Here is a 27195-nt window from a genome sequence, read left to right on the forward strand (position 1 = left end):
GAGAGAGAGAGGACCTCCATCCCTCCCCTAAACACCACCGGAGAGAGAGGACCTCCATCCCTCCCCTAAACGCCACCGGAGAGAGAGAGGATCATCCCTCCTCTAAACACCACCGGAGAGAGAGAGGACCTCCATCCCTCCCCTAAACACCACCGGAGAGAGAGAGGACCTCCATCCCTCCCCTAAACACCACCGGAGAGAGAGAGGATCTCCATCCCTCCTCGAAATACCACCGGAGAGAGAGGATGGCATAATGGCATGTAACATTTCTAGATTGAGAATTTAAACTCTGCATCCTTGACACCGTTTTGAAGGTTGGTTATCCTCGAATTCTTGTTCAATGCTCAGCCTTTCAGTCAACATTAGTGGAAAACTATCAGCCCGTTTTTGTGAACAGAAAAGCTGTCATACGATTGAGAAGCGTAACTCTTAATATGTTTAATTGTGCTACAGAAAGGCAAACTATTCTGTGGTTTTTCTTCAGCCGCTTATATATATACTCGAACATATTTGATAGAGATATGTAAAATTATGGATGGTATAGGTAGGGTAAATGCAAGCAGACTTTTTACACTGAGCTCGGGCGAGATAATGCGGAAAAACCTTTTCACCCAGAGAGTGGTGGATGTGTGGAATGCTCTGCCCCAGAAGGCAGTGGAGGCCAAGTCTCTGGATGCATTCAAGAGAGAGTTTGATAGAGCTCTTATAGATAGCGGGGTCAAGGGATATGGGGAGAGGGCAGGAACGGGGTACTGATTGTGTATGATCAGCCATGATCACAGTGAATGGCGGTGCTGGCTAGAGGGGCTGAATGGCCTACTCCTGCACCTACTGTCTATAGTCTATTAGAACTAGAGGCCATATGATAAGTGTAAAAGATGAAATATTTAAGGGGAATGTAAGGGGGTGGTCCTTCACTGAGAGAGTTATGAGAGTACGGAACGAGCTGCCAGTGGTAGATGTGGGATCGATTGCAACATTTAAAAGAAATTTGGATCAGTACGTGGACGGGAGGGGTATGGAGGGCTGTGGTCTTGGTACAGGTTGGTGGGAGTCGCCGGTTTGGCATGGACTAGATGGGGCGAAGGGCTTGTTTCTGTGCGCCAGTGTTCTATGACTCTATCACTGTATTTCCTTACAGTGATAGTTTGCTTAAAGAATCCGTGTTAATGTCCTTATCGTCATGTGCTGTGTCATATGATGTGGGCGATCATGGTCTCATGACCATGTTTGTTCTTGGCAAATTTTTCTACAGAAGATTGCCGTGGCCCTCTTCTGGGCAGTGTCTTCACAAGACAGGTAACCCCAGCCGTTATCAATACTCTTCAGAGATTGTCTGCCTGGCATCTGTGGTCCCATAACCCGGACGTGATATCCACCACCTGCTCCCGTGGATTCACGTGACCCTGACTGTGGGGCTAAGCAGGTGCTAAACCTGCCCATGGGTGACCTGCAGGCTAGTAGAGGGAAGGAATGTCTCCTGTTAATATATCATACTTAAATTGAAGATGCATGTTCATATCCCAAATTCGAAAGAAGTCATGGAAAAATCATTGAATTGAGTGCATTGCTACAGTTCCTGTGAAATGATCCATTGAAGTAGCTTTTGGCTCTTTGAAATCGGATTGTGAGCATGTGTTTCCAGTTACATTGCTTCTCTCAGTAAATCATTTCCATCATCACTTAAGTGGTTATATCGTTCTTTGGTTAAATTGAGTCAAACAAGAATTGCAGGGTTAATTGCAGGGTTAATTGCAGAGGTGAAATATATAGAAACAAAATTTCTGACACACTTCTTTTTGAATATTTTTCAGGAAGCCAGTTCTGTATCCCACGCATGGAACCAGCTGCTCTTTGTGGATTTGTGTGATGCACCAGGATGTCGGGTAAATGTAATTGAAATTTTCAAATATTATAGCTATATTATAGATGGATAACGGATAGATATTCCTGTACCTTAATTGGGAAGGAGCCTTAGGTCCCACCTGGTTTAAGAACAGTTATTACCTACATTGGGAAGTAGGTACAGGAGCCTTGTGTCCCACCAGGTTTAGGAACAGTTATTACCCCTCAACCATCAGGCTCCTGAACTAGTATGGATAACTTCATTGACCTCAACTCTGAATTGATCCTACAACCTACAGACTCACTTTCAAGGACTCTACAACTCACGTTCTCAGTATTATTTATTTATTATTTTTCTGCAGTTTGTCATCTTTTGCATGTTGGTTGTTTGTCAGTCTTAGTGTGTGGTTTTCATTGTATTTCTTTCATTCTCCAGTGAATGCCCACAAGAAAATGAATCTGAGGGTTGTACATGATGATATGTATGTTCTTGGATTATAAATTGACGTTAAACTTTGTACTTTGAGGCATTCTGCTTTTAACTCCTGATCTGGTACAGTTTTTGTTGGAAAGGGCAATTTTTAGATTTTATTGGTTCAAAATCTGAGTCACTGGATGTTAGATAATAAAACATAAGAACAGAATTAGGCAATTCAGCCCATCAAGTCTGCTCCACCATTCAATCATGACTGATCCTTTCTTCTATATCCCTCTGAATAGCAGTTCCCGGACTTCTCCCTGTAACCTTTGATGCCATGTCCAATCAAGAACCTAGCAATCTCTGCCTTAAATACATCCAACAATCTGGACTCCACAGCTGCATGTGGCAACAAATTCCACAAATTCACCACCCTTTGGCAAAAGAAATTTCTCTGCATCTCTGTTTTGAAAGGGCACCCCTCTATCCCGAGGCTGTGCTCTCTTGTCCTGGACTCTCCCACCATGGGAAACATCCTTTCCACATCTGCTCTGTCTAGGCCTTTCAATATTTGAAAGGTATCAATGGGATCCCCCTTCATCCTTCTGAATTCCAGTGAGTACAGGCCCAGAGCCATCACACGTTCCTTGTATGATAACCATTGTATTCCTGGAATCATCCTTGTGAACCTCCTCTGAACCCTCTCCAATGCCAGCACATCTTTTCTAAGATGAGGAACTCAAAACTGTTCATAATACTCAAGGTGAGGCCTCACCAGTCCCTTATAAAGTCTCAGCATCACATCCCTGCTCTCGTATTCTAGACCTCTTGAAACATTTGCCTTCCTCACCACTGACTCAACCTGCAAGTTAACCTTTAGAGTGTTCTGTACAAGGACTCCCAAGTCCCTTTGCATCTCAAACTCCAGGATTTTCTCCCTGTTTAGAAAATAGTTCGCACATTTATTTCTACTACCAAAGTGCATGACCATGCATTTTCCAACATTGTGTTTCATTTGCCACTTTCTTGCCCATTCTCCTAATCTGTCTAAATCCTTCTGCATCCTACCTGTTTCCTCAACACTACCTGTCCCTCCACCAACCGTTGTATCATCTGCAAACTTGGCAACAAAGCCATCTATTCCATCATCTAAATCATTTATATATAACATAAAAAGAATTAGTCCCAGCACCGACCCCTGTGGAACACCACTAGTCACTGGCAGCCAACCAGAAAAGGATCTTTTTATTCCCACTCGCTGCCTCCTACCAATCAGCCAATGCTCTAACAAGTTAGTAACTTCCCTGGAATACCATGGGCTCTTAACTTGGGAAGCAGCCTCATGTGTGGCACCTTGTTAAACATGGCTGATCCTGGATCCTATTCAACCCCATATACCTGCCCTCTTACCATATCCCTCAATGCCCCGACCAATCACCTTCCGCTTTAAGTATACCCACGGACCTGGCCTCCACTGCATTCTGTAGCAGAGCATTCCACAGGTTCACCAATCTTTGGCTAAAAAAAAATCCTCCTTATTTCTGTTCTGAAGGGTCACCCCTCTAGTTCTGGATACCCCCACCATAGGAAACATCCTCTTCACATCTGCCCTATCTAGTTCTTTCAACATTTGGTAGGTTTCAATGAGATCCCCACACATTTTTCTAAATTCCAGTGAGTACAGGCTCAAAGCTGCCAAATGCTCCTCATATGTTAACTCCTTTATTCCTGGAATCATCCTCATGAATCTCCTCTGGACCCTCTCCAATGACAACACATCCTTTCTGAGATTTGGGGCCTAAAACTGTTGTCAATACTCCAAGTGTGGCCTGACCAGTGTCTTATAAAGGCTCAGCATTATCTCCATGATTTTATATTTTGTTTCCCTTGAAATAAGTGCCTAAACTGCATTTGCAATGCTAAGTTTGAACCCTAGAAATTTATTCAAGAAAACAAATCCTTTTATTTTTATTTATTTAGAAATACCACACGGTAGCAGGCCCTTCCGGCCCAGTGAGACTGTGCCGCCCAATTCCACCCATGTGACCAATTGCTTTAGTAACCACGCAGTCATAGGGAGAACGTGCAAACTCCACCCGGACGGTGGCAGAATTGAACCCGAGTAATTAGCACTGTAATTGCATTACGATAACTTCAACCCTTATTAAAAAAAAGAGTTAGTGACTGTTAAATTTGAACTCTAGATGTTTATTCAAGAAAACAAATTGTCAATAAGAAAGATTGGGTAATACTTAAAGTGAAGGAATCGATGTATTAAAAATAATGCTCTTGTATATATTCTTCTGCAATGCCTTTGCAATCCCAGTGACTGGGAATGGGTTATTCTTTATGGAGTAGAGTGAAGGATCAACTTTATTCACCATATACATTTACATGTATCAGAAATCTGCCGTGGGGAGTTGGTGCTACATACAACAAAAAAACAACATTCAACAATTGTAAGGAATTAAATAAATATAATGTCAAAGCACAGATATAGAATAAAATGCATATGTGAATAAATAGCATTTACAATGTAAACAACATCATAAGCAGTGGTTGGTAAAGTATTTACGGTTCAGTGAGTGCAGTGACAGGGGTAACAGTCAGAGGGGGATGAGGGGGATGAGGGGGATGAGGGGGATGTGGCTTGATCAAATTAACTGCCTGGGAGAAGAAACTTTTAAGATGACGTGATATTTTTGTTTTAATAGTCCTTCAGTGCTTTCCAGAGGAGAGCTTTTGGAAAAGGCAATTTGCAGGGTGGGTAGCATCCACAATGATTTGTCCTGCCCCCTACTTTGTCCCAGACACACATGGGTCCTGCAGTGATGGTCGACCGCAGCCTATTCTGCTGAGCTGATGGTTCACTGCAGTTTTTGTATACTGTGAGAGGGTGCTGCACCAAAGCCGACAGTAACAGCTGATGTGTATTTTTAACACTGCATTAATAGTGTATGCAAAGTGCCAAAAAAAGGTGTAATAACTTTGCCTTTTATTTCTATAGTTCACTGCATCCAGTTTAATAAATAACCAAATAATACGATTTAATCAGAATGAAATTGCTGTGTTTAGAAGTCAGAGGAAGCAAATGTGGGTCTTATCTGATCTCTGATTTACAAATGGAACACCTCTAAGCTGTTTTATATTTGTTCATTTCTTGTGCTTTGTTTTCCATGGTTAAATAACATGGATTTTGGCATTGTGTGTCAATGAGATGTGTGTGACTCAGTTAGTAGCTGGAAATTTAGACTTTGTCACAAACCTCCTACACAACGTGCTGCTTATATAAGCTACTCATACGTATTGTACACGTGAGCGTGAGGGAATTTAAAAAAAAACCAAAGCATTTATTAATTGTACTTCTCTGCTTTTTGAATTTTGGTAACTTTGGTAAATTATAAATATGAGATTCTACAGATGCTGGAAATCCAGAGCAACACACACAAAGTGCTGGAGGAACTCAGCAGGTCAGGCAGTGTGTATGAGAATGAATAAACAGTCAACGTTTCGGGCTGAGACCCTTCGTCAGGATTGGGAAGAACCCAGAATAAGGACATGGGGGGCAAGGAAGTACGAGTTAGAAGGTGACAGATGAAGCCAGGTGGGTGGGGGAGGAGGAAAAGTGAGAAGCTGGGAGGTGATGGGTGGAAAAGGCAAAGGGCTGGAGAAGAAGGAACCAGATCGGAGAGGAGAATGGACCATGCGATAAAGAGGAAGAGATCCAGGGGAAGTGATAGGCAGGTGAGAAGAAGACAAGGGGTAAGTGGGGTGCCAGACTGGGGAAATGAAGAAGGGGCAGGAGAGAATATTACTGGAAGTTGAAGAAATCGATGATCTTGCCATTGGCTGTTTATTCATTTTTTTAGATGCTGCCTGACCTGCTGAGCTCCTCCAGCATTTTGTGTGTCTTGCTTCAGTAAAAATTAGTCTTGCTTCAGCCTTACCATCGATTGAGTGGACAGCTAGAGACTTCTACTCCGGGAGGAAGTGACTAATACCAGGGGACATGGTTTGAAGTTGATTTGAGAAAAGTTAGAGGGGATGTCAGAGGTAGGTTTTTTTACACAAAGAGAGTGGAAGGTGTGTGGAGAATGCTGCTGAGGTGGTGGCAGAAGCAGATACATTAGGGATATTTAAGAATCTTAGAAAAGCACATGAATGGAAAGGTGAAGGGCGACAATACTGTGGCATATATACTGTATATAGAACTAGGGTGTCTTACACTTTTGCACAGTACTTTAGTAATTTTATGCTTTGCACTGTACTGCTGCCACAAAAAAAAGGCAAATTTTGTGACATGTGAGTGATGATAAACCGGATTCTGATATGGGTCTCTATTGCAGACTGAAAGTGGGAAGGGAACAGGGAGAAGGGATTTATAACCATATAACAATTACAGCACGGAAACAGGCCATCTCGGCCCTTCTAGTCTGTGCCGAACGCTTACTCTCACCTAGTCCCACCGACCTGCACTCAGACCATAACCCTCCATTCCTTTCCTGTCCGTATACCTGTCCAATTTTACTTTAGATGACAATACCGAACCTGCCTCTACCACTTCTACTGGAAGCTCATTCCACACAGCTACCACTCTCTGAGTAAAGAAATTACCCCTTGTGTTACCCTTAAACTTTTGCTCCCTAACTCTCAACTCATGTCCTCTTGTTTGAATCTCCCCTACTCTCAGTGGAAAAAGCCCATCCATGTCAACTCTATCTATCCCCCTCATAATTTTAAATACCTCTATCAAGTCCCCCCTCAACCTTCTATGCTCCAAAGAATAAAGACCTAACTTGTTCAACCTTTCTCTGTATCTTAGGTGCTGAAACCCAGGTAACATTCTAGTAAATCTTCTCTGTACTCTCTCTATTTTGTTGACATCTTTCCTCTAATTCGGTGACCAGAACTGTACACAAATTTATGGTTGGGAAATTAGAAAGGGAGAGGGGAGAGAGCAGGAAGCACCAGAGAGCATTCTGTGATGATCAATAAACCGACTTGAGTCAAATGCCCATGGCTGGTGTCTTAGGGCTGGGTGTGCCTGCAGCTGTGCCACCTCCTGCCCCTGGCACCCCTTCTCTACCCCCTATCCTATCCACCTCCCATGGTGCTCCACCCTCACCATTTCCAAAATCCTTTGCTTCTGCCGGATTTACAAACTTCTCTCCATTACACGTTGACAAATAAAGTACTGTGCAAAAGTCTTAGGCACCCTAGCTATATATATGCGTGCCTAAGATTTTAGTACAAGAGTCAGAATAGAGGGGTATCCTTTTAGAATGGAGATGAGGAGGAATGGTGAATCTGTGGAATTCTTTACCACAGGCAGCAGTCATTGAGTATATTTAAGGTAGATGTTGATAGAATCTTGATTAGTCAGTGCATGAAAGGATATGGGAGAAGATAGCGGATTGGGGCTGAGAGGGAAAATGGATCAGCCATGATGAAATGCGAGAGCAGCCTCAAAGGGTCAAACAGCCTAATTCTGCTCCTATATCTTATGAAAATGACCTGTGAAATCGCCGGATTCAGTTGGTGTGATACTTGTAGAGAAACTAGGAAGTTTCTGGGATTGCACAAACAAACAATTTATAGGTACATTATTGCAATCATGAGAAAATCAGCAAATGCTAGAAATCTAAAGCAACACACACAAATGCTGGAGGAACTCAGCTGGTCAGGCAGCAAATATGGAAAGGAATAAACAGTCGATGTCTCAGGCTGAAAGGCCTGAAACGTTGACTCTTTGCTCTCTCAATTACCAAGCAGGGTGACTACGAGAAGCCAAAACTGAATTCGATAGTGCCTGTGTTTTGTTAAATGGCAACCCAACTGAAATGTTTAAGGGGAATTTCTTCACTCAGAGGATGGTGAGAGTGTAAAATGAGCTGCCAACCCAAGTTGTGGATCTGAGCTCAATTTTAATATTTAAGAGCATTTTGGATAGGTACATGAATGGGAGGCGCTGGTCTATGCAACTGGGCACAGTAAGAGTTCAGCACAGACTAGACAGGCTGAAGGGCCTGTTTCTGTGCTTAGTGCCTATGACTGTAAGCACTTAACCCCTTTGCACTTCCAGTGACCTGGGCATAGAGAATCTGTGATTTTACAAACCTCATTTATTTTCCTGTCAAAAATTAACCCTAATGTTCATCAGTATTATATTTCATTTTGTTAGCATGTTCATTTCTGCCACAAATTTGCACATTCCTTACTGGGACGGCACAGTAGATAGTGCTTAGCACAGGGTTATTACAGTACCAGACCCAGGTTCGATTCCCGCTGCTGCCTGTCAGAAATGTGTATGTTCTCCCTGTGGCTACGTGGGTTTCCTCCCATGTTCCAGAGATGTATGGGTTAATTGGTCACATGGGTGTAATTGGGCGGCACAGGCTCCTTTGGCTGGAAGGGCCTGTTAACGTGTTGTATCTGAAGTTCAAGTTTATTGTCATTCAAACCTACACATGTATATCACCAAGTGAAACAACGATCCTCTGAACCGAGGTGCAAAACAGTGTACACACAACTCACACACGACACATGAAGGAATAAGTCTAGAAGACTGACATTTAGCATAAGGCGCATTTATGACACAAGTTAAAAAGTAAACAGTATAACAGTACTGGCGTTTTATACGTGATGAGACCTGGCTGGTGGCAGGCAGTTCAGGAGTCTCATAACCTGTGGGAAGAAGCTATTCCCCATCCTAATAGTTCTTGTCCTAAATCTACGGCATGTCCTGCCTGATGGTGGGTGGGGGGGGGGGGGTCAAAGAGATAGCTGGATGGATGGGAAGGATCATTGTCAATGGCAAGGCCCTGTATATGAAGTACTCCTGTAATTACCTCACCTAGGTGTGTGACCCTCAGGTTCAGCCAGCCTCGTTAATCTAGGAGAAGACAGCCCCCTGCCCGGCCAAACTTGAGAAATCTTGTTTGTGTGGATGCTGCGTGATGTGCTCCTCTGTTACAAAGCAGAACCACAAAATAACAAACAGTGCACTATATGCAATTAGACTGAGCTTTGTAATTTTTAATTTGCTTATACAGTTAATAAAGAAACTAAAAAGATAAAGGGCCCACTTCCATGAAACAGTCTAATGCACAAGATTGGAATTCACTGTTTTCCCATCTGTTCGTTCTCCATTAACTCCCCCCCCATCGTTCCGTGTCAACTCCTGACCCCATTCCAAGTCCTCTCCGTTCTGCAGTCTACGACTTCCCTGTTCTGGCATCTTCTCTCTCCATCTTCTTCTGAACCAAAATCCTGCAAAATCCCTTCTCTCAGGCACACAAGAAAGAAAAACGTCTCCCCTCATTGGACAGCGCACATTCCAAAGCCCCCGTTATCTCTGGTCATAACCCAAACTCTGCACTACAGAGAAACCTTTCCCAGGTCATTACAATTATATAGACTATATGATGTAGGAGCAGAATTAGGCCATTCAGCCCATCGAGTCTGCTCAAACCATTCCATCATGGCTGATCCCAGATCCCACTCAACCTCATTCTTGCCATATCCTTCGATGCCTTGACTGATCAGGAAACGATCAGTTTCTGACTTTAAATATGCACACAGACTTGGCTTCCAACACAGTCTGTGGCAGAGCATTCCACAGATTTATTACTCTCTGGCTGAAAAAGGCTGAGGCTGAGGCCTCAGTTTATGAGGCTGTGCCCTGTAGTTTTGGATACCGCCTCCATAGGAAACACCCTCTCCGCATAAACCCCACCAATTCCTTTCGGCATTCGGTGGTTTTCAGTGAGATGCCCTGCATTCTTCTAAATTCCAGTGAGTACAGGCCCAAAGCTGCCAAACGCTCCTCATATGTTAACCCCTTCATTCCTGGAATCATTCTTCTAAACCTGTTGTGTCTTTTAAAGCCTCAGCATTATCACCTTTCTTTTATATTCTATTCCCTTTGAAATAAATGCCAGCATTGCATTTGTCTTGTTTACCACAAACTCAACCTGTAAATTAACCTTCTGGGAGTCTTGCATGAGAACACCTAAGTCCCTCTGCATTACTGATGTTTGCTTTTTCTGCCCATTTAGATAATAGTCTACACTATTGTAACTTTTACCAAAATGCATTGTCATACATTTCCCAACACTGTATTCCATCAGCCACTATTTTGCATTTTCATCTAAATTGTCTAAGTCCTGCTGCAATCGCATTGCTTCCACAGCTCTACCTCCTGCTCCACCTGTTCTCATATCATCTGCGAACTTTGCCATAAAGCCATCAGTTTCATTATCTAAATACTGTCAAACTGTGTGAAAAGTAGCAGTCTCAATGACCCCTGAGAAACTCCACTAGTCACTGGCAACCAACCAGAAGAGGCCTCTTTTATTCTCACTCACTACCTCCTGCCTGTCAGCCATTCCTCCATCCATGCCAGTATCTTTCCTGTAACACCACAGGATTTTATCTTGTTAAACAGTTAATCATATGTGACATCTTATCAAAGGCCTTCTGAAAATGTAAGTAAATTACGTTCACTGCCTCTCTTTTGTCCACCGTGCTTACTTCCTCAAAGAACTCGTATCAGATTTGACAGGCAAGATTACCCTTTACAAAAACCATGCTGACTTTGACTTATTTTATCATTAGAAGTTCCCCGAAACCTTGTCCTTAATGATAGACTCCAACACTATTCGAACCACTGAGGTTAGGCTAGCTGGCCCATAATTTCCTTTCTTTTGCCTTCCTCCCTTCTTAAAGAGTGGAGTGACATTTGCAATTTTCCAGTCCTCTGAAACCATGACAGAATCAAGTGATTCTTAAAAGATCATAACCAATACATCCGTTAATTTCAGCACCCTCTCTCAGGACTCTGGGATGTAGTCTGTCTGGTCTAGGTGACTTATCCACTTTAAGACCTTTGAGTTTGCCTAGCACTTTTTCCTTTGTAATAGCAATGGCACTCACTCCTGCTCCCTGACACCCATGGAACTCTGTCACACTACTAGTATCTTCTACAGTGAAGACTGATGCAAAGTACCTATTAAGTTCATCTGCCATTTCTTTGTCCCCTTTATTACCCCACCAGCATCATTTTCTGGTAGTCAAATATCAATTCTCACCTCCCTTTTACTCTGTATATAAATGAAAAAAAAACTTTTAGTATCCTGCTTTATATTACTGGCTAGCTTACCTTCATATTTCATCTTTTCCCTTCTAGCTTTTTTAGTTGCTTTTTGTTGGATTTTAAAAGCTTCCCTATCATCCAACTTCCCACTCACTTTTGCTATGTTATATGCCCTTTCCGTCGCTTTTATGCAGTCCTGAACTCTCTTGACATCCACAATTGCCTACCCAGCCATTTGAGAACAACTTCTTTTGTAGAACATTTCTATCCTGCGCCTTGTGAACTCTTCCCAGAAACTTCGGCCACCTGTGCTCTACTGTCATCCTCACCAGTATCCCCCTCCAGTCCGCCTGGCGTAACCCCTCTCTCATGCCTCTGTAATTCCCTTTGTTCCATTGAGATAATGATACATGTGACTTATGCTTCAACGTGCAGTATGAATTCAATCATATTATGATCGCTGTCCTATGATCCTATGCTCCTACGATCACTGTTCCTTTGCATTAAGCTCCCTAATAAGATCTGGGTTATTACACAACACCCAATCTAAGGTCGCCTTTCTCTGAGTAGACTCAAGTACAATCTACTCTAAAAAAGCCAATTCGTAGGCATTCAACAAATTCCTTCTCTTGCTATCCGACACCAATCGGATTTTCCCAATCCCCTTACACATTGAAGTCCCCGATTACAATTGTGTCATTACACTTATTACATGCCTTTTCCAGCGTCCTTTGCAATCTCAACTCCTCATCTTAACTACTGTTTGGAGGTCTATACATGATTCTCATAATGTTGATTTTTAACCCTTGCAGTTCCATAACTCCACCCACATTCTCTGACCCTGTGTCATCTCTTTCTAACGATGTAGTTCCATCTCTTACCAACAGAGCCACACCATCACCTAAGCCTTCCTCCCTGTCCTTTCGATACAAAGTACATCCTTTAAGTTCCCAACTATGCCCTTTCAGCCATGACTCGGTGATGCCCACAACATAATACTGACCAATCTGTAATTGCACCACGAGTTTGTCCACCTTAATCCAACTGCTACGCGTATTTAAATATAGCACCTTCAGTCCTGCATTGTTTGCCCTTTTGAATTTTGCCTCTGTGGTACAATTCAACTCTTTGCTCTGTCTGCATCTGTACCCAGTCATTGACTTGTCCTTCCTTATGTTCATGTTACACCCGTCATCTACTTGTAAACCTGCTGGCTCATCCTCAGTTCTAACATTGTGGTTCCCGTCCCCCGTCCTATTAATTTAAACCCCTCCTGGAGGGATCATTGACTATTGATCAAAGCTCTCTAAAAACAATAACTAAAAGCAATCTTTCACTGTCCTCCTTCCATTTCACCATATTCCAAGTTTTCACTACTATCTTTGGTTATTTTTGTATTTCAATTTACAAGTAGTCTCAACATTTGTCCTCTAGGGGTTTTGGACTGGCTTTACTGTGATTCACTGCCCTATATTGTAGGCCTCTTGCATTGAAGCAACTGAAATTTTTAAAAATAAATTATGTTTTGGATGCTCAAAATCAAAAGCTTTCTCTTCTAATGCACAATTTGCTCATTTAAGCCTTTCTTGTTTTAAGTGAAGAAACCGATTCGGTAGGTCTCAAAGGCAAGGACTCTGGACACACAGTCTTGGTAGTAAAGGGTTTTATTTACAGAAGGCAAATGTGGGAAAATGGCAACAGAAGAAACACGCGCACAATTTACAGCAGTCATGGGAAAAATTGGATCAGCGATAAAACACACGCAGAAAATTAATAACAAATGTGGGAAAAATCACGTGGGAACAAAGTGCGCGTGTGCGCGCACACACACACATACACACACACACACACACACACACACACACACACACACACACACACACACACACACACACACACACACACACACACACACACCTCCCCCCCAGGGAAAAGTCAGTACGATATCTGTCACTCCTTGACTCAGTGCAGGCACGGCTCTATGCTGTTAGGGACAATAATCAACGCTGCCAACCCTATTCAATGCAAAGCTCACCAACAGTTTCTCCAGCGCCATTCCACGGTTCTCAGCCTAGAGTGAAGCAGGGTGATCCCTCGGGGATGGCAAAGATAACAAGTCCGGCACGCGTGGCACCCTTTTAGTGCAGGAGGGCTGGATGTTCCAGCCCAGGTATTTCACAGGGTGGCCAATGGCTCGGTGCCAGTCAAGTTAAGCTAATTAAGCTGGCTAATGGTCCAAGGCCAAGTACAGGAGGGCTGGATTGTCCAGTCCAGGTGATTCACAGGGGGCCGGTGGCTCAATGCCAGCAGAGTTAAGCTGATTATAAAGGCCAATTCTCCAAAAGCAACTATAAGGCTATGGTTAGGTGTTCATTGATTGGCAGGTGGCGTGCTTTCCGACCAGGTGGTGGGCAGTGCTGTCATGTGACAGTCATGACCCCTCCAATACACTTGCTAACAATATGGTGACACAGTCTGTTATTGATCACTGATTTTTTCCACACTACAAAAATAGCTAATGTCATTAGCTGTTATTTTGTGTTCAGTTTACTAGTCAGTGGTGATGTTCTCTCTTCCAATTTTCCCATTTGCTGGTCCCACAGCTAAATCTTAAGCTTATTTGGCTGGTCCATTTAAGTGTTCAACACCTTTTCCAACAGTCTTGTCTACCTGTGACGCCGCTTTCAGTAAACTAGGCACTTGTACTCCTAAGTTCCTGTGTTTCATTACATTCCCTAGTGCCCTACCTTTCATCATATAATCCTACCTTAGTATGACTTTCCAAAATGCATCACCTCACACTTGCATTGAAATCCATTTGCCACACCTTAGTCCACTTCTCTAACTCATCAAGATGCCTCTGTCTACTTAATTATTATTTACTTAGCGATACGGGGAGGAACCATTCCTTCCGGCCCAACGAGCTGCTCTGCCCAGCACTATTTAACACCAGCCTCATCACAGGGCAACTTACAATGACAAATTAACCTACTAACTGGTATGTCTTTGGATCGTGGGAGGAAATCCATTCAGTCGTAGGGAGAGCATACAAACTCCTTACAGAACATGCCAGAATTGAACTCTGAGCAACCATCTCCTCCCTGCTAACATTCAGATTTCCAAAGCATCTCCACTAGGCATCATGGTAGCATAGTGGAGCTGTTTTGGAAATAGGAATGATATTTGCTGTCCTACAAGCAAAATCACCTCCCTAGTAGCATTCTGGAGTTCGGAGAATGTTACTGGGGACTTCAGAGTTCAATCCCAGTGTTCCCTGTAAGGAGTTTGTAAGATACATGGGTTTTCTCTGGGTTCTGCAGTTTCCTCCCTCCATCCAAAGACGTATTGAGATGGTTAATTGGTCAATGTGAATTGCCCAGGTTAGGGTTTGTTGGGGGTTGCTGGGGTGGTGTAGTTCAAAGGGCCAGAAGGGTCTATTTTGTGATGAATCACTAAATAAATGAATGGAAAATAAACTTGTTTCTTCTATCTTTTGAAAAACCACATTTTTTTTTTCTCCTCACTTACTCTTCACACTATATATTCCCATTTTTGAAATACAAGATATTTCGGAACAACCTGATTTCAAAATGAAGTGTCTTTGTATAGATTTTTAGGAGGTGCTAGACATCCTGCACTAGAAACTCTACAAATGTCAAAGGCAGCAGATGTATCTAGAATTTGAATTGTGTTTATTTCAGTGTTATGTGAATGGGAGGGGAAAAGGTCTGAACAAAATGAAATATCTCAACAGCCAAGTTCCAGTTTATTTTGTTCATTCCAGAGATCTGAGTGCACTTTTGGTGCCAGTTCTACGTATTTAGCAGTATGGATGGTTGTCTTTGTTTGGTTAGTCCATTTAAGTTAGATAGGGTCATAGAAAAAATACAGCACAGAAACAGGTCCTTTGACCCATCCAGTCTATGCCAAACCACTTAAACTGTCACTCCCATTGACCTGCACCTGGACCATAGCTGTCCGTACCCCAACACTTATGTACCTATCCAAACTTCTCTTAAGTGTTGACATTGTGTCCACTACTTGCACTGGCAGCTGGTTTCACACTCCCACACCCTCTTCATGAAGAAGTTCTCCCTCATGTTTCCCTTAAAACATTTGACTTTTCACCCTTAGCCCATGACCTCTAGTTGTAAAAACCTGCTTGCATATACACTTTCCATATACCCATCTTGATCAATGACTGACAAAGCGTCTGTGACTATCGGTGTTCCGCGGACACTCCCATTCACGAAGAAAACATCTAGCTCCTCAATCACTGATATAGGGTTTGAAAGCCTATCACCCCTACTGGGGCATGGGCTGCCAACAGCAGCTCACCAAAGTCCTCTGCTCTGGGCAAAATTGGAAGTTGCTTCCATTTTCACCACACGTCTTCGTGAGTACTCGAGACAAATGTCCTTCCACTCTGATGAGGTCTTTCCAGCTTCTGTTGGCATTTCTGTAGCTTTGGGTTTTTAATGCGATGGGCTTGCTAGCCACAGATCTACCCAGATAGTAGAACTGACCATCTCAGACTATTATATCACACATAGAACTGACCATCTCAGACTATTTAACCACACGTAGAACTGACCATCACAGACTATTTAGCCACACGTAGAACTGACTGTCTCAGACTATTAAACCACACTTAGAAGTGACCATCTCAGACTATTAAACCGCATGTAGAACTGACCATCTCAGACTATTTAACCACATGTAGAACTGACCATCTCAGGCTATTTAACCACACGTAGAACTGACCATCTCAGGCTATTTAACCACACGTAGAACTGACCATCTCAGATTATTTAACCACACGTAGAACTGACCATCTCAGACTATTTAACCACATGTAGAACTGACCATCTCAGACTATTTAACCACATGTAGAACTGACCATCTCAGGCTATTTAACCACACGTAGAACTGACCATCTCAGGCTATTTAACCACACGTAGAACTGACCATCTCAGATTATTTAACCACACGTAGAACTGACCATCTTAAACTATTTAACCACATGTAGAACTGACCATCTCAGACTATATAACCATTTCTAGAACTGACCATCTCAGACTGTTTAACCACACGTAGAACTGACCATCTCAGACTATTTAACCACATGTAGAATTGACCATCTCAGAGTAGTTCACATGTAGAACTGACCATCTCAGACTATTAAACCCCACGTAGAACAGACCATCTCAGACTATTAATCCAAACGTAGAACTGACCATCTTAGACTATTTAACCACACGGAGAACTGACCATCTCAGGCTATTTAACCACACATAGATCTGACCATCTCAGGATATTTAACCACATGTAGAACTGACCATCTCAGATTATTTAACCACACGTAGAACTGACCATCTCAGGCTATTTAACCACATGTAGAACTGACCATCTCAGACTATTTAACCACACGTAGAACTGACCATCTCAGATTATTTAACCAGACGTAGAACTGACCATCTCAGACTAATTAACCTCTTCTAGAACTGACCATCTCAGACTGTTTAACCGCACGTAGAACTGAGCATCTCAGACTAGATCATATGTAGAACTGACCATCTCAGACTATTAACCCTCATGTAGAACTGACCATCTCAGGCTATTTAACCACACGTAGAACTGACCATCTCAGTTTATTTAACCACATGTAGAACTGACCATCTTAGACTATTTAACTACATGTAGAACTGACCATCTCAGACTATATAACCACACGTAGAACTGACCATCTTAAACTATTTAACCACATGTAGAACTGACCATCTCAGACTATTTAACCACACGTAGAACTGACCATCTTAAACTATTTAACCACATGTAGAACTGACCATCTCAGACTATTTAACCACATGTAGAACTGACCATTTCAGATTATTTAACCACATGTAGAACTGACCATCTCAGGCTATTTAACCACACATAGAAATGACCATCTCAGACTAGTACACATGTAGAACTGACCATCTCAGACTATTTAACCACACGTAGAACTGACCATCCCAGACTATTTAACCACACGTGGAACTGACCATCTCAGACTGTTTAACCACACGTAGAACTGAGCATCTCAGACTATTTAACCGCATGCAGAACTGACCATTTCAGACTATTTAACCACACGTAGAACTGACCATCTCAGAGTAGTTCACATGTAGAACTGACCATCTCAGAGTAGTTCACATGTAGAACTGACCATCTCAGACTATTTAACCACATGTAGAACAGACCATCTCAGACTATTAATCCAAACGTAGAACTGACCATCTTAGACTATTTAACCACACGGAGAACTGTCCATCCCAGGCTATTTAACCACACATAGATCTGACCATCTCAGGATATTTAACCACACATAGATCTGACCATCTCAGGATATTTAAACACATATAGAACTGACCATCTCAGATTATTAAACCCCACGTAGAACAGACCATCTCAGACTATTTAACCACACTTAGTACTGAGCATCTCAGACTATTTAACCACACGTGGAACTGACCATCTCAGACTATTTAAACGCACGTAGAACTGACCATCTCAAACTATTAAACCGCATGTAGAACTGACTGACTCAGACTATTAAACCGCACATAGAACTGACCATCTCAGACTATTAAACCACATGTAGAACTGACCATCTCAGACTAGTTCACATGTAGAACTGACCATCTCAGACTATTTAACCGCACATAGAACTGACCATCTCAGACTATTAAACCGCACGTAGAACTGACCATCTCAGACTATTAAACCGCATGTAGAACTGACCATTTCAGACTATTAAACCACATGTAGAACTGACCATCTCAGACTTGTTCACATGTAGAACTGACCATCTCAGACTATTTAACCACACGTAGAACTGACCATCTCCGACTATTAAACCGCACGTAGAACGGACCATCTCAGACTATTAAACCACTCGTAGAACTGACCATCTCCGACTATTTAACCACACGTAGAACTGACCATCCCAGACTATTTAACCATTTCTAGAACTGACCATCTCAGACTGTTTAACCACACGTAGAACTGAGCATCTCAGACTATTTAACCACATGTAGAACTGACCATCTCAGACTATTTAACCACACGTAGAAATGACCATCTCAGACTAGTTCACTTGTAGAACAGACCATCTCAGACTATTTAAACACATGTAGAACTGACCATCTCAGAGTAGTTCACACGTAGAACTGACCATCTCAGGCTATTTAACCATACGTAGATCTGACCATCTCAGATTATTTAACCACATGTAGAATTATCCATCTCAGTCTAGTTCACATGTAGAACTGACCATCTCAGACTATTAAACCCCACGTAGAACAGACCATCTCAGACTATTAATCCACACGTAGAACTGACCATCTTAGACTATTTAACCACACGGAGAACAGACCATCTCAGGCTATTTAACCACACATAGATCTGACCATCTCAGGATATTTAACCACATGTAGAACTGACCATCTCAGATTATTTAACCACATGTAGAACTGACCATCTCAGGCTATTTAACCACACGTAGAAATGACCATCTCAGACTAGTACACACGTAGAACTGACCATTCCAGACTATTTAACCACATGTAGAACTGACCATCTCAGACTATTTAACCACTCGTAGAACTGACCATCTCAAACTATTTAACCACACGTAGAACTGACCATCTCAGACTATTAATACACACTTAGAACTGACCATCTTAGGCTATTTAACCACATTTAGAACTGACCATCTCAGACTATTTAACCAAACGTAGAACTGACAATCTCAGGCTATTTAACCACACGTAGAAATGACCATCTCAGACTAGTACACATGTAGAACTGACCATCTCAGAATAGTTCACATGTAGAACTGACCATCTCAGAATAGTTCACATGTAGAACTGACCATCTCAGATTATTTAACCACATGTAGAACTGACCATCTCAGACTATTTAACCATTTCTAGAACTGACCATTTCAGACTATTAAACCACATGTAGAACTGTCCATCTCAGACTGTTTAACCACACGTAGAAATGACCATCTCAGACTAGTTCACATGTAGAAATGACCATCTCAGACTATTTAACCACTCGTAGAACTGACCATCTCAGACTATTAAACCCCACGTAGAACAGACCATGTCAGACTATTAATCCAAACGTAGAACTGACCATCTCAGACTATTTAACCACACGTAGAACTGAGCATCTCAGACTATTTAACCACATGTAGTACTGACCATCTCAAACTATTAAACCGCATGTAGAACTGACCGTCTCAGACTATTAAACCCCACGTAGAACAGACCATGTCAGACTATTAAACCACATGTAGAATTGACCATCTCAGTCCAGTTCACATGTAGAACTGACCATCTCAGACTATTAAACCCCACGTAGAACAGACCATGTCAGACTATTAAACCACATGTAGAACTGACCATCTCAGACTATTTAAACGCACGTAGAACTGACCATCTCAAACTATTAAACCGAATGTAGAACTGACTGACTCAGACTATTAAACCGCACGTAGAACTGACCATCTCAGACTATTTAACCGCATGTACAACTGACCATTTCAGACTATTAAACCACATGTAGAACTGACCATCTCAGACTGGATCACATGTAGAACTGACCGTCTCAGACTATTAAACCTCATGTAGAACTGACCATCTCAGGCTATTAAACCACATGTAGAACTGACCATCTCAGACTAGTTCACATGTAGAACTGACCATCTTAAACTATTTAACCACACGTAGAACGGACCATCTCAGACTATTAAACCACTCGTAGAACGGACCATCTCCGACTATTTAACCACACGTAGAACTGACCATCCCAGACTATTTAACCATTTATAGAACTGACCATATCAGACTGTTTAACCACACGTAGAACTGACCATCTCCGACTATTTAACCACACGTAGAACTGACCATCCCAGACTATTTAACCATTTCTAGAACTGACCATCTCAGACTGTTTAACCACACGTAGAACTGAGCATCTCAGACTATTTAACCGCATGTAGAACTGACCATCTAAGAGTAGTTCACACGTAGAACTGACCATCTCAGGCTATTTAACCATACGTAGATCTGACCATCTCAGATTATTTAACCACATGTAGAATTGTCCATCTCAGTCTAGTTCACATGTAGAACTGACCATCTCAGACTATTAAACCCCACGTAGAACAGACCATCTCAGACTATTAATCCACACATAGAACTGACCATCTTAGACTATTTAACCACACGGAGAACAGACCATCTCAGGCTATTTAACCACACATAGATCTGACCATCTCAGGATATTTAACCACACGTAGAACTGACCATCTCAGGCTATTTAACCATACGTAGATCTGACCATCTCAGATTATTTAACCACATGTAGAATTGTCCATCTCAGTCTAGTTCACATGTAGAACTGACCATCTCAGACTATTAAACCCCACGTAGAACAGACCATCTCAGACTATTAATCCACACGTAGAACTGACCATCTTAGACTATTTAACCACACGGAGAACAGACCATCTCAGGCTATTTAACCACACATAGATCTGACCATCTCAGGATATTTAACCACATGTAGAACTGACCATCTCAGATTATTTAACCACATGTAGAACTGACCATCTCAGGCTATTTAACCACACGTAGAAATGACCATCTCAGACTAGTACACACGTAGAACTGACCATTCCAGACTATTTAACCACATGTAGAACTGACCATCTCAGACTATTTAACCACTCGTAGAACTGACCATCTCAAACTATTTAACCACACGTAGAACGGACCATCTCAGACTATTAATACACACTTAGAACTGACCATCTTAGGCTATTTAACCACATTTAGAACTGACCATCTCAGACTATTTAACCAAACGTAGAACTGACAATCTCAGGCTATTTAACCACACGTAGAAATGACCATCTCAGACTAGTACACATGTAGAACTGACCATCTCAGAATAGTTCACATGTAGAACTGAGCATCTCAGATTATTTAACCACATGTAGAACTGACCATCTCAGACTATTTAACCATTTCTAGAACTGACCATTTCAGACTATTAAACCACATGTAGAACTGTCCATCTCAGACTGTTTAACCACACGTAGAAATGACCATCTCAGACTAGTTCACATGTAGAAATGACCATCTCAGACTATTTAACCACTCGTAGAACTGACCATCTCAGACTATTAAACCCCACGTAGAACAGACCATGTCAGACTATTAATCCACACGTAGAACTGAGCATCTCAGACTATTTAACCACATGTAGAACTGACCATCTCAGACTATTTAACCACACGTAGAAATGACCATCTCAGACTAGTTCACTTGTAGAACAGACCATCTCAGACTATTTAAACACATGTAGAACTGACCATCTCAGAGTAGTTCACACGTAGAACTGACCATCTCAGGCTATTTAACCATACGTAGATCTGACCATCTCAGATTATTTAACCACATGTAGAATTGTCCATCTCAGTCTAGTTCACATGTAGAACTGACCATCTCAGACTATTAAACCCCACGTAGAACAGACCATCTCAGACTATTAATCCACACGTAGAACTGACCATCTTAGACTATTTAACCACACGGAGAACAGACCATCTCAGGCTATTTAACCACACATAGATCTGACCATCTCAGGATATTTAACCACATGTAGAACTGACCATCTCAGATTATTTAACCACATGTAGAACTGACCATCTCAGACTAGTACACACGTAGAACTGACCATCTCAGACTATTTAACCACTCGTAGAACTGACCATCTCAAACTATTTAACCACACGTAGAACTGACCATCTCAGACTATTAATACACACTTAGAACTGACCATCTTAGGCTATTTAACCACATTTAGAACTGACCATCTCAGACTATTTAACCAAACGTAGAACTGACAATCTCAGGCTATTTAACCACACGTAGAAATGACCATCTCAGACTAGTACACATGTAGAACTGACCATCTCAGAATAGTTCACATGTAGAACTGACCATCTCAGAATAGTTCACATGTAGAACTGACCATCTCAGATTATTTAACCACATGTAGAACTGACCATCTCAGACTATTTAACCATTTCTAGAACTGACCATTTCAGACTATTAAACCACATGTAGAACTGTCCATCTCAGACTGTTTAACCACACGTAGAAATGACCATCTCAGACTAGTTCACATGTAGAAATGACCATCTCAGACTATTTAACCACTCGTAGAACTGACCATCTCAGACTATTAAACCCCACGTAGAACAGACCATGTCAGACTATTAATCCAAACGTAGAACTGACCATCTCAGACTATTTAACCACACGTAGAACTGAGCATCTCAGACTATTTAACCACATGTAGTACTGACCATCTCAAACTATTAAACCGCATGTAGAACTGACCGTCTCAGACTATTAAACCCCACGTAGAACAGACCATGTCAGACTATTAAACCACATGTAGAATTGACCATCTCAGTCCAGTTCACATGTAGAACTGACCATCTCAGACTATTAAACCCCACGTAGAACAGACCATGTCAGACTATTAAACCACATGTAGAACTGACCATCTCAGACTATTTAAACGCACGTAGAACTGACCATCTCAAACTATTAAACCGAATGTAGAACTGACTGACTCAGACTATTAAACCGCACGTAGAACTGACCATCTCAGACTATTTAACCGCATGTACAACTGACCATTTCAGACTATTAAACCACATGTAGAACTGACCATCTCAGACTGGATCACATGTAGAACTGACCGTCTCAGACTATTAAACCTCATGTAGAACTGACCATCTCAGGCTATTAAACCACATGTAGAACTGACCATCTCAGACTAGTTCACATGTAGAACTGACCATCTTAAACTATTTAACCACACGTAGAACGGACCATCTCAGACTATTAAACCACTCGTAGAACGGACCATCTCCGACTATTTAACCACACGTAGAACTGACCATCCCAGACTATTTAACCATTTCTAGAACTGACCATATCAGACTGTTTAACCACACGTAGAACTGACCATCTCCAACTATTTAACCACACGTAGAACTGACCATCCCAGACTATTTAACCATTTCTAGAACTGACCATCTCAGACTGTTTAACCACACGTAGAACTGAGCATCTCAGACTATTTAACCGCATGTAGAACTGACCATCTCAGAGTAGTTCACACGTAGAACTGACCATCTCAGGCTATTTAACCATACGTAGATCTGACCATCTCAGATTATTTAACCACATGTAGAATTGTCTATCTCAGTCTAGTTCACATGTAGAACTGACCATCTCAGACTATTAAACCCCACGTAGAACAGACCATCTCAGACTATTAATCCACACGTAGAACTGACCATCTTAGACTATTTAACCACATGGAGAACAGACCATCTCAGGCTATTTAACCACACATAGATCTGACCATCTCAGGATATTTAACCACATGTAGAACTGACCATCTCAGACTATTTAACCACACGTAGAACTGACCATCTCAAACTATTAAACCGAATGTAGAACTGACTGACTCAGACTATTAAACCGCACGTAGAAATGACCATCTCAGACTAGTTCACATGTAGAAATGACCATCTCAGACTATTTAACCACTCGTAGAACTGACCATCTCAGACTATTAAACCCCACGTAGAACAGACCATGTCAGACTATTAATCCAAACGTAGAACTGACCATCTCAGACTATTTAACCACACGTAGAACTGAGCATCTCAGACTATTAAACCACATGTAGAACTGACCATCTCAGACTGGATCACATGTAGAACTGACCGTCTCAGACTATTAAACCTCATGTAGAACTGACCATCTCAGGCTATTAAACCACATGTAGAACTGACCATCTCAGACTAGTTCACATGTAGAACTGACCATCTTAAACTATTTAACCACACGTAGAACGGACCATCTCAGACTATTAAACCACTCGTAGAACGGACCATCTCCGACTATTTAACCACACGTAGAACTGACCATCCCAGACTATTTAACCATTTCTAGAACTGACCATATCAGACTGTTTAACCACACGTAGAACTGACCATCTCCGACTATTTAACCACACGTAGAACTGACCATCCCAGACTATTTAACCATTTCTAGAACTGACCATCTCAGACTGTTTAACCACACGTAGAACTGAGCATCTCAGACTATTTAACCGCATGTAGAACTGACCATCTCAGGCTATTTAACCATACGTAGATCTGACCATCTCAGATTATTTAACCACATGTAGAATTGTCCATCTCTGTCTAGTTCACATGTAGAACTGACCATCTCAGACTATTAAACCCCACGTAGAACAGACCATCTCAGACTATTAATCCACACGTAGAACTGACCATCTTAGACTATTTAACCACACGGAGAACAGACCATCTCAGGCTATTTAACCACACATAGATCTGACCATCTCAGGATATTTAACCACATGTAGAACTGACCATCTCAGACTATTTAACCACACGTAGAATTGACCATCTCAGACTATTTAACCACTCATAGAACTGACCATCTCAGACTATTAATCCACACGTAGAACTGACCATCTCAGGCTATTTAACCACATATAGATCTGACCATCTCAGGATATTTAACCACATGTAGAACTGACCATCTCAGATTATTTAACCACATGTAGAACTGACCATCTCAGGCTATTTAACCACACGTGGAAATGACTATCTCAGACTAGTACGCATGTAGAACTGACCATCTCAGGCTATTTAACCACATTTAGAACTGACCATCTCAGACTATTTAACCACATATAGAACTGACCATCTCAGACTATTAATACACACTTAGAACTGACCATCTTAGGCTTTTTAACCACATTTAGAACTGACCATCTCAGACTATTTAACCGCATTTAGAACTGACCATCTCAGACTATTTAACCACATATAGAACTGACCATCTCAGACTATTTAAACGCACGTAGAACTGACCATCTCAAACTATTAAACCGAATGTAGAACTGACTGTCTCAGACTAGTTCACATGTAGAACTGACCATCTCAGACTATTTAACCAGACGTAGAACTGACCATCTCAGACTAGTTCACATGTAGAACTGACCATCTCAGACTATTTAACCAGACGTAGAACTGACCATCTCAGACTAATTAACCTCTTCTAGAACTGACCATCTCAGACTGTTTAACCACATATAGAACTGACCATCTCAAACTATTAAACCACATGTAGAACTGACTGACTCAGACTATTAAACCGCACGTAGAACTGACCATCTCAGACTATTTAACCGCATGTAGAACTGACCATTTCAGACTATTAAACCACATGTAGAACTGACCATCTCAGGCTATTAAACCACATGTAGAACTGACCATCTCAGACTAGTTCACACGTAGAACTGACCCTCTCAGACTATTTAACGACATGCAGAACTGACCATCTCAGACTATTTAACCAAACGTAGAACTGACCATCTTAGACTATTTAACCACACGGAGAACAGACCATCTCAGGCTATTTAACCACACATAGATCTGACCATCTCAGGATATTTAACCACATGCAGAACTGACCATCTCAGACTATTTAACCACACGTAGAATTGACCATCTCAGACTATTTAACCACACGTAGAACTGATGATCTCAGACTATTTAACCATTTCTACAACTGACCATCTCAGACTAGTTCACATGTAGAACTGACCATCTCAGACTATTTAACCACACGTAGAACTGATGATCTCAGACTATTTAACCATTTCTACAACTGACCATCTCAGACTAGTTCACATGTAGAACTGACCATCCCAGACTATTTAACCATTTATAGAACTGACCATATCAGACTGTTTAACCACACGTAGAACTGACCATCTCCGACTATTTAACCACACGTAGAACTGACCATCCCAGACTATTTAACCATTTCTAGAACTGACCATCTCAGACTGTTTAACCACACGTAGAACTGAGCATCTCAGACTATTCAACCGCATGTAGAACTGACCATCTAAGAGTAGTTCACACGTAGAACTGACCATCTCAGGCTATTTAACCACACGTAGATCTGACCATCTCAGATTATTTAACCACATGTAGAATTGTCCATCTCAGTCTAGTTCACATGTAGAACTGACCATCTCAGACTATTAAACCCCACGTAGAACAGACCATCTCAGACTATTAATCCACACGTAGAACTGACCATCTTAGACTATTTAACCACACGGAGAACAGACCATCTCAGGCTATTTAACCACACATAGATCTGACCATCTCAGGATATTTAACCACACGTAGAACTGACCATCTCAGGCTATTTAACCATACGTAGATCTGACCATCTCAGATTATTTAACCACATGTAGAATTGTCCATCTCAGTCTAGTTCACATGTAGAACTGACCATCTCAGACTATTAAACCCCACGTAGAACAGACCATCTCAGACTATTAATCCACACGTAGAACTGACCATCTTAGACTATTTAACCACACGGAGAACAGACCATCTCAGGCTATTTAACCACACATAGATCTGACCATCTCAGGATATTTAACCACATGTAGAACTGACCATCTCAGATTATTTAACCACATGTAGAACTGACCATCTCAGGCTATTTAACCACACGTAGAAATGACCATCTCAGACTAGTACACACGTAGAACTGACCATTCCAGACTATTTAACCACATGTAGAACTGACCATCTCAGACTATTTAACCACTCGTAGAACTGACCATCTCAAAC

At 41.7% G+C, this 27195-nt stretch overlaps 1 protein-coding gene across 2 annotated transcripts in view; it reads left to right on the forward strand.

Moving 5' to 3' along the window:
* Nucleotides 1-27195, forward strand: part of gpr63 (G protein-coupled receptor 63) — a 126358-nt gene that overhangs the window by 11650 nt on the left and 87513 nt on the right. Inside the window, exon 2 of one of the 2 annotated variants that reach the window (XM_059981384.1) lies at nt 1815-1892. The gene's annotated coding sequence lies outside the window, so the exon portion shown is untranslated. The remainder of the gene's footprint in view (nt 1-1814; nt 1893-27195) is intronic. The other variant, XM_059981383.1, reaches the window with a different exon arrangement.

Source organism: Hypanus sabinus, chromosome 10 (assembly GCF_030144855.1).
Source record: "Hypanus sabinus isolate sHypSab1 chromosome 10, sHypSab1.hap1, whole genome shotgun sequence".
NCBI lineage: Eukaryota > Metazoa > Chordata > Chondrichthyes > Myliobatiformes > Dasyatidae > Hypanus > Hypanus sabinus.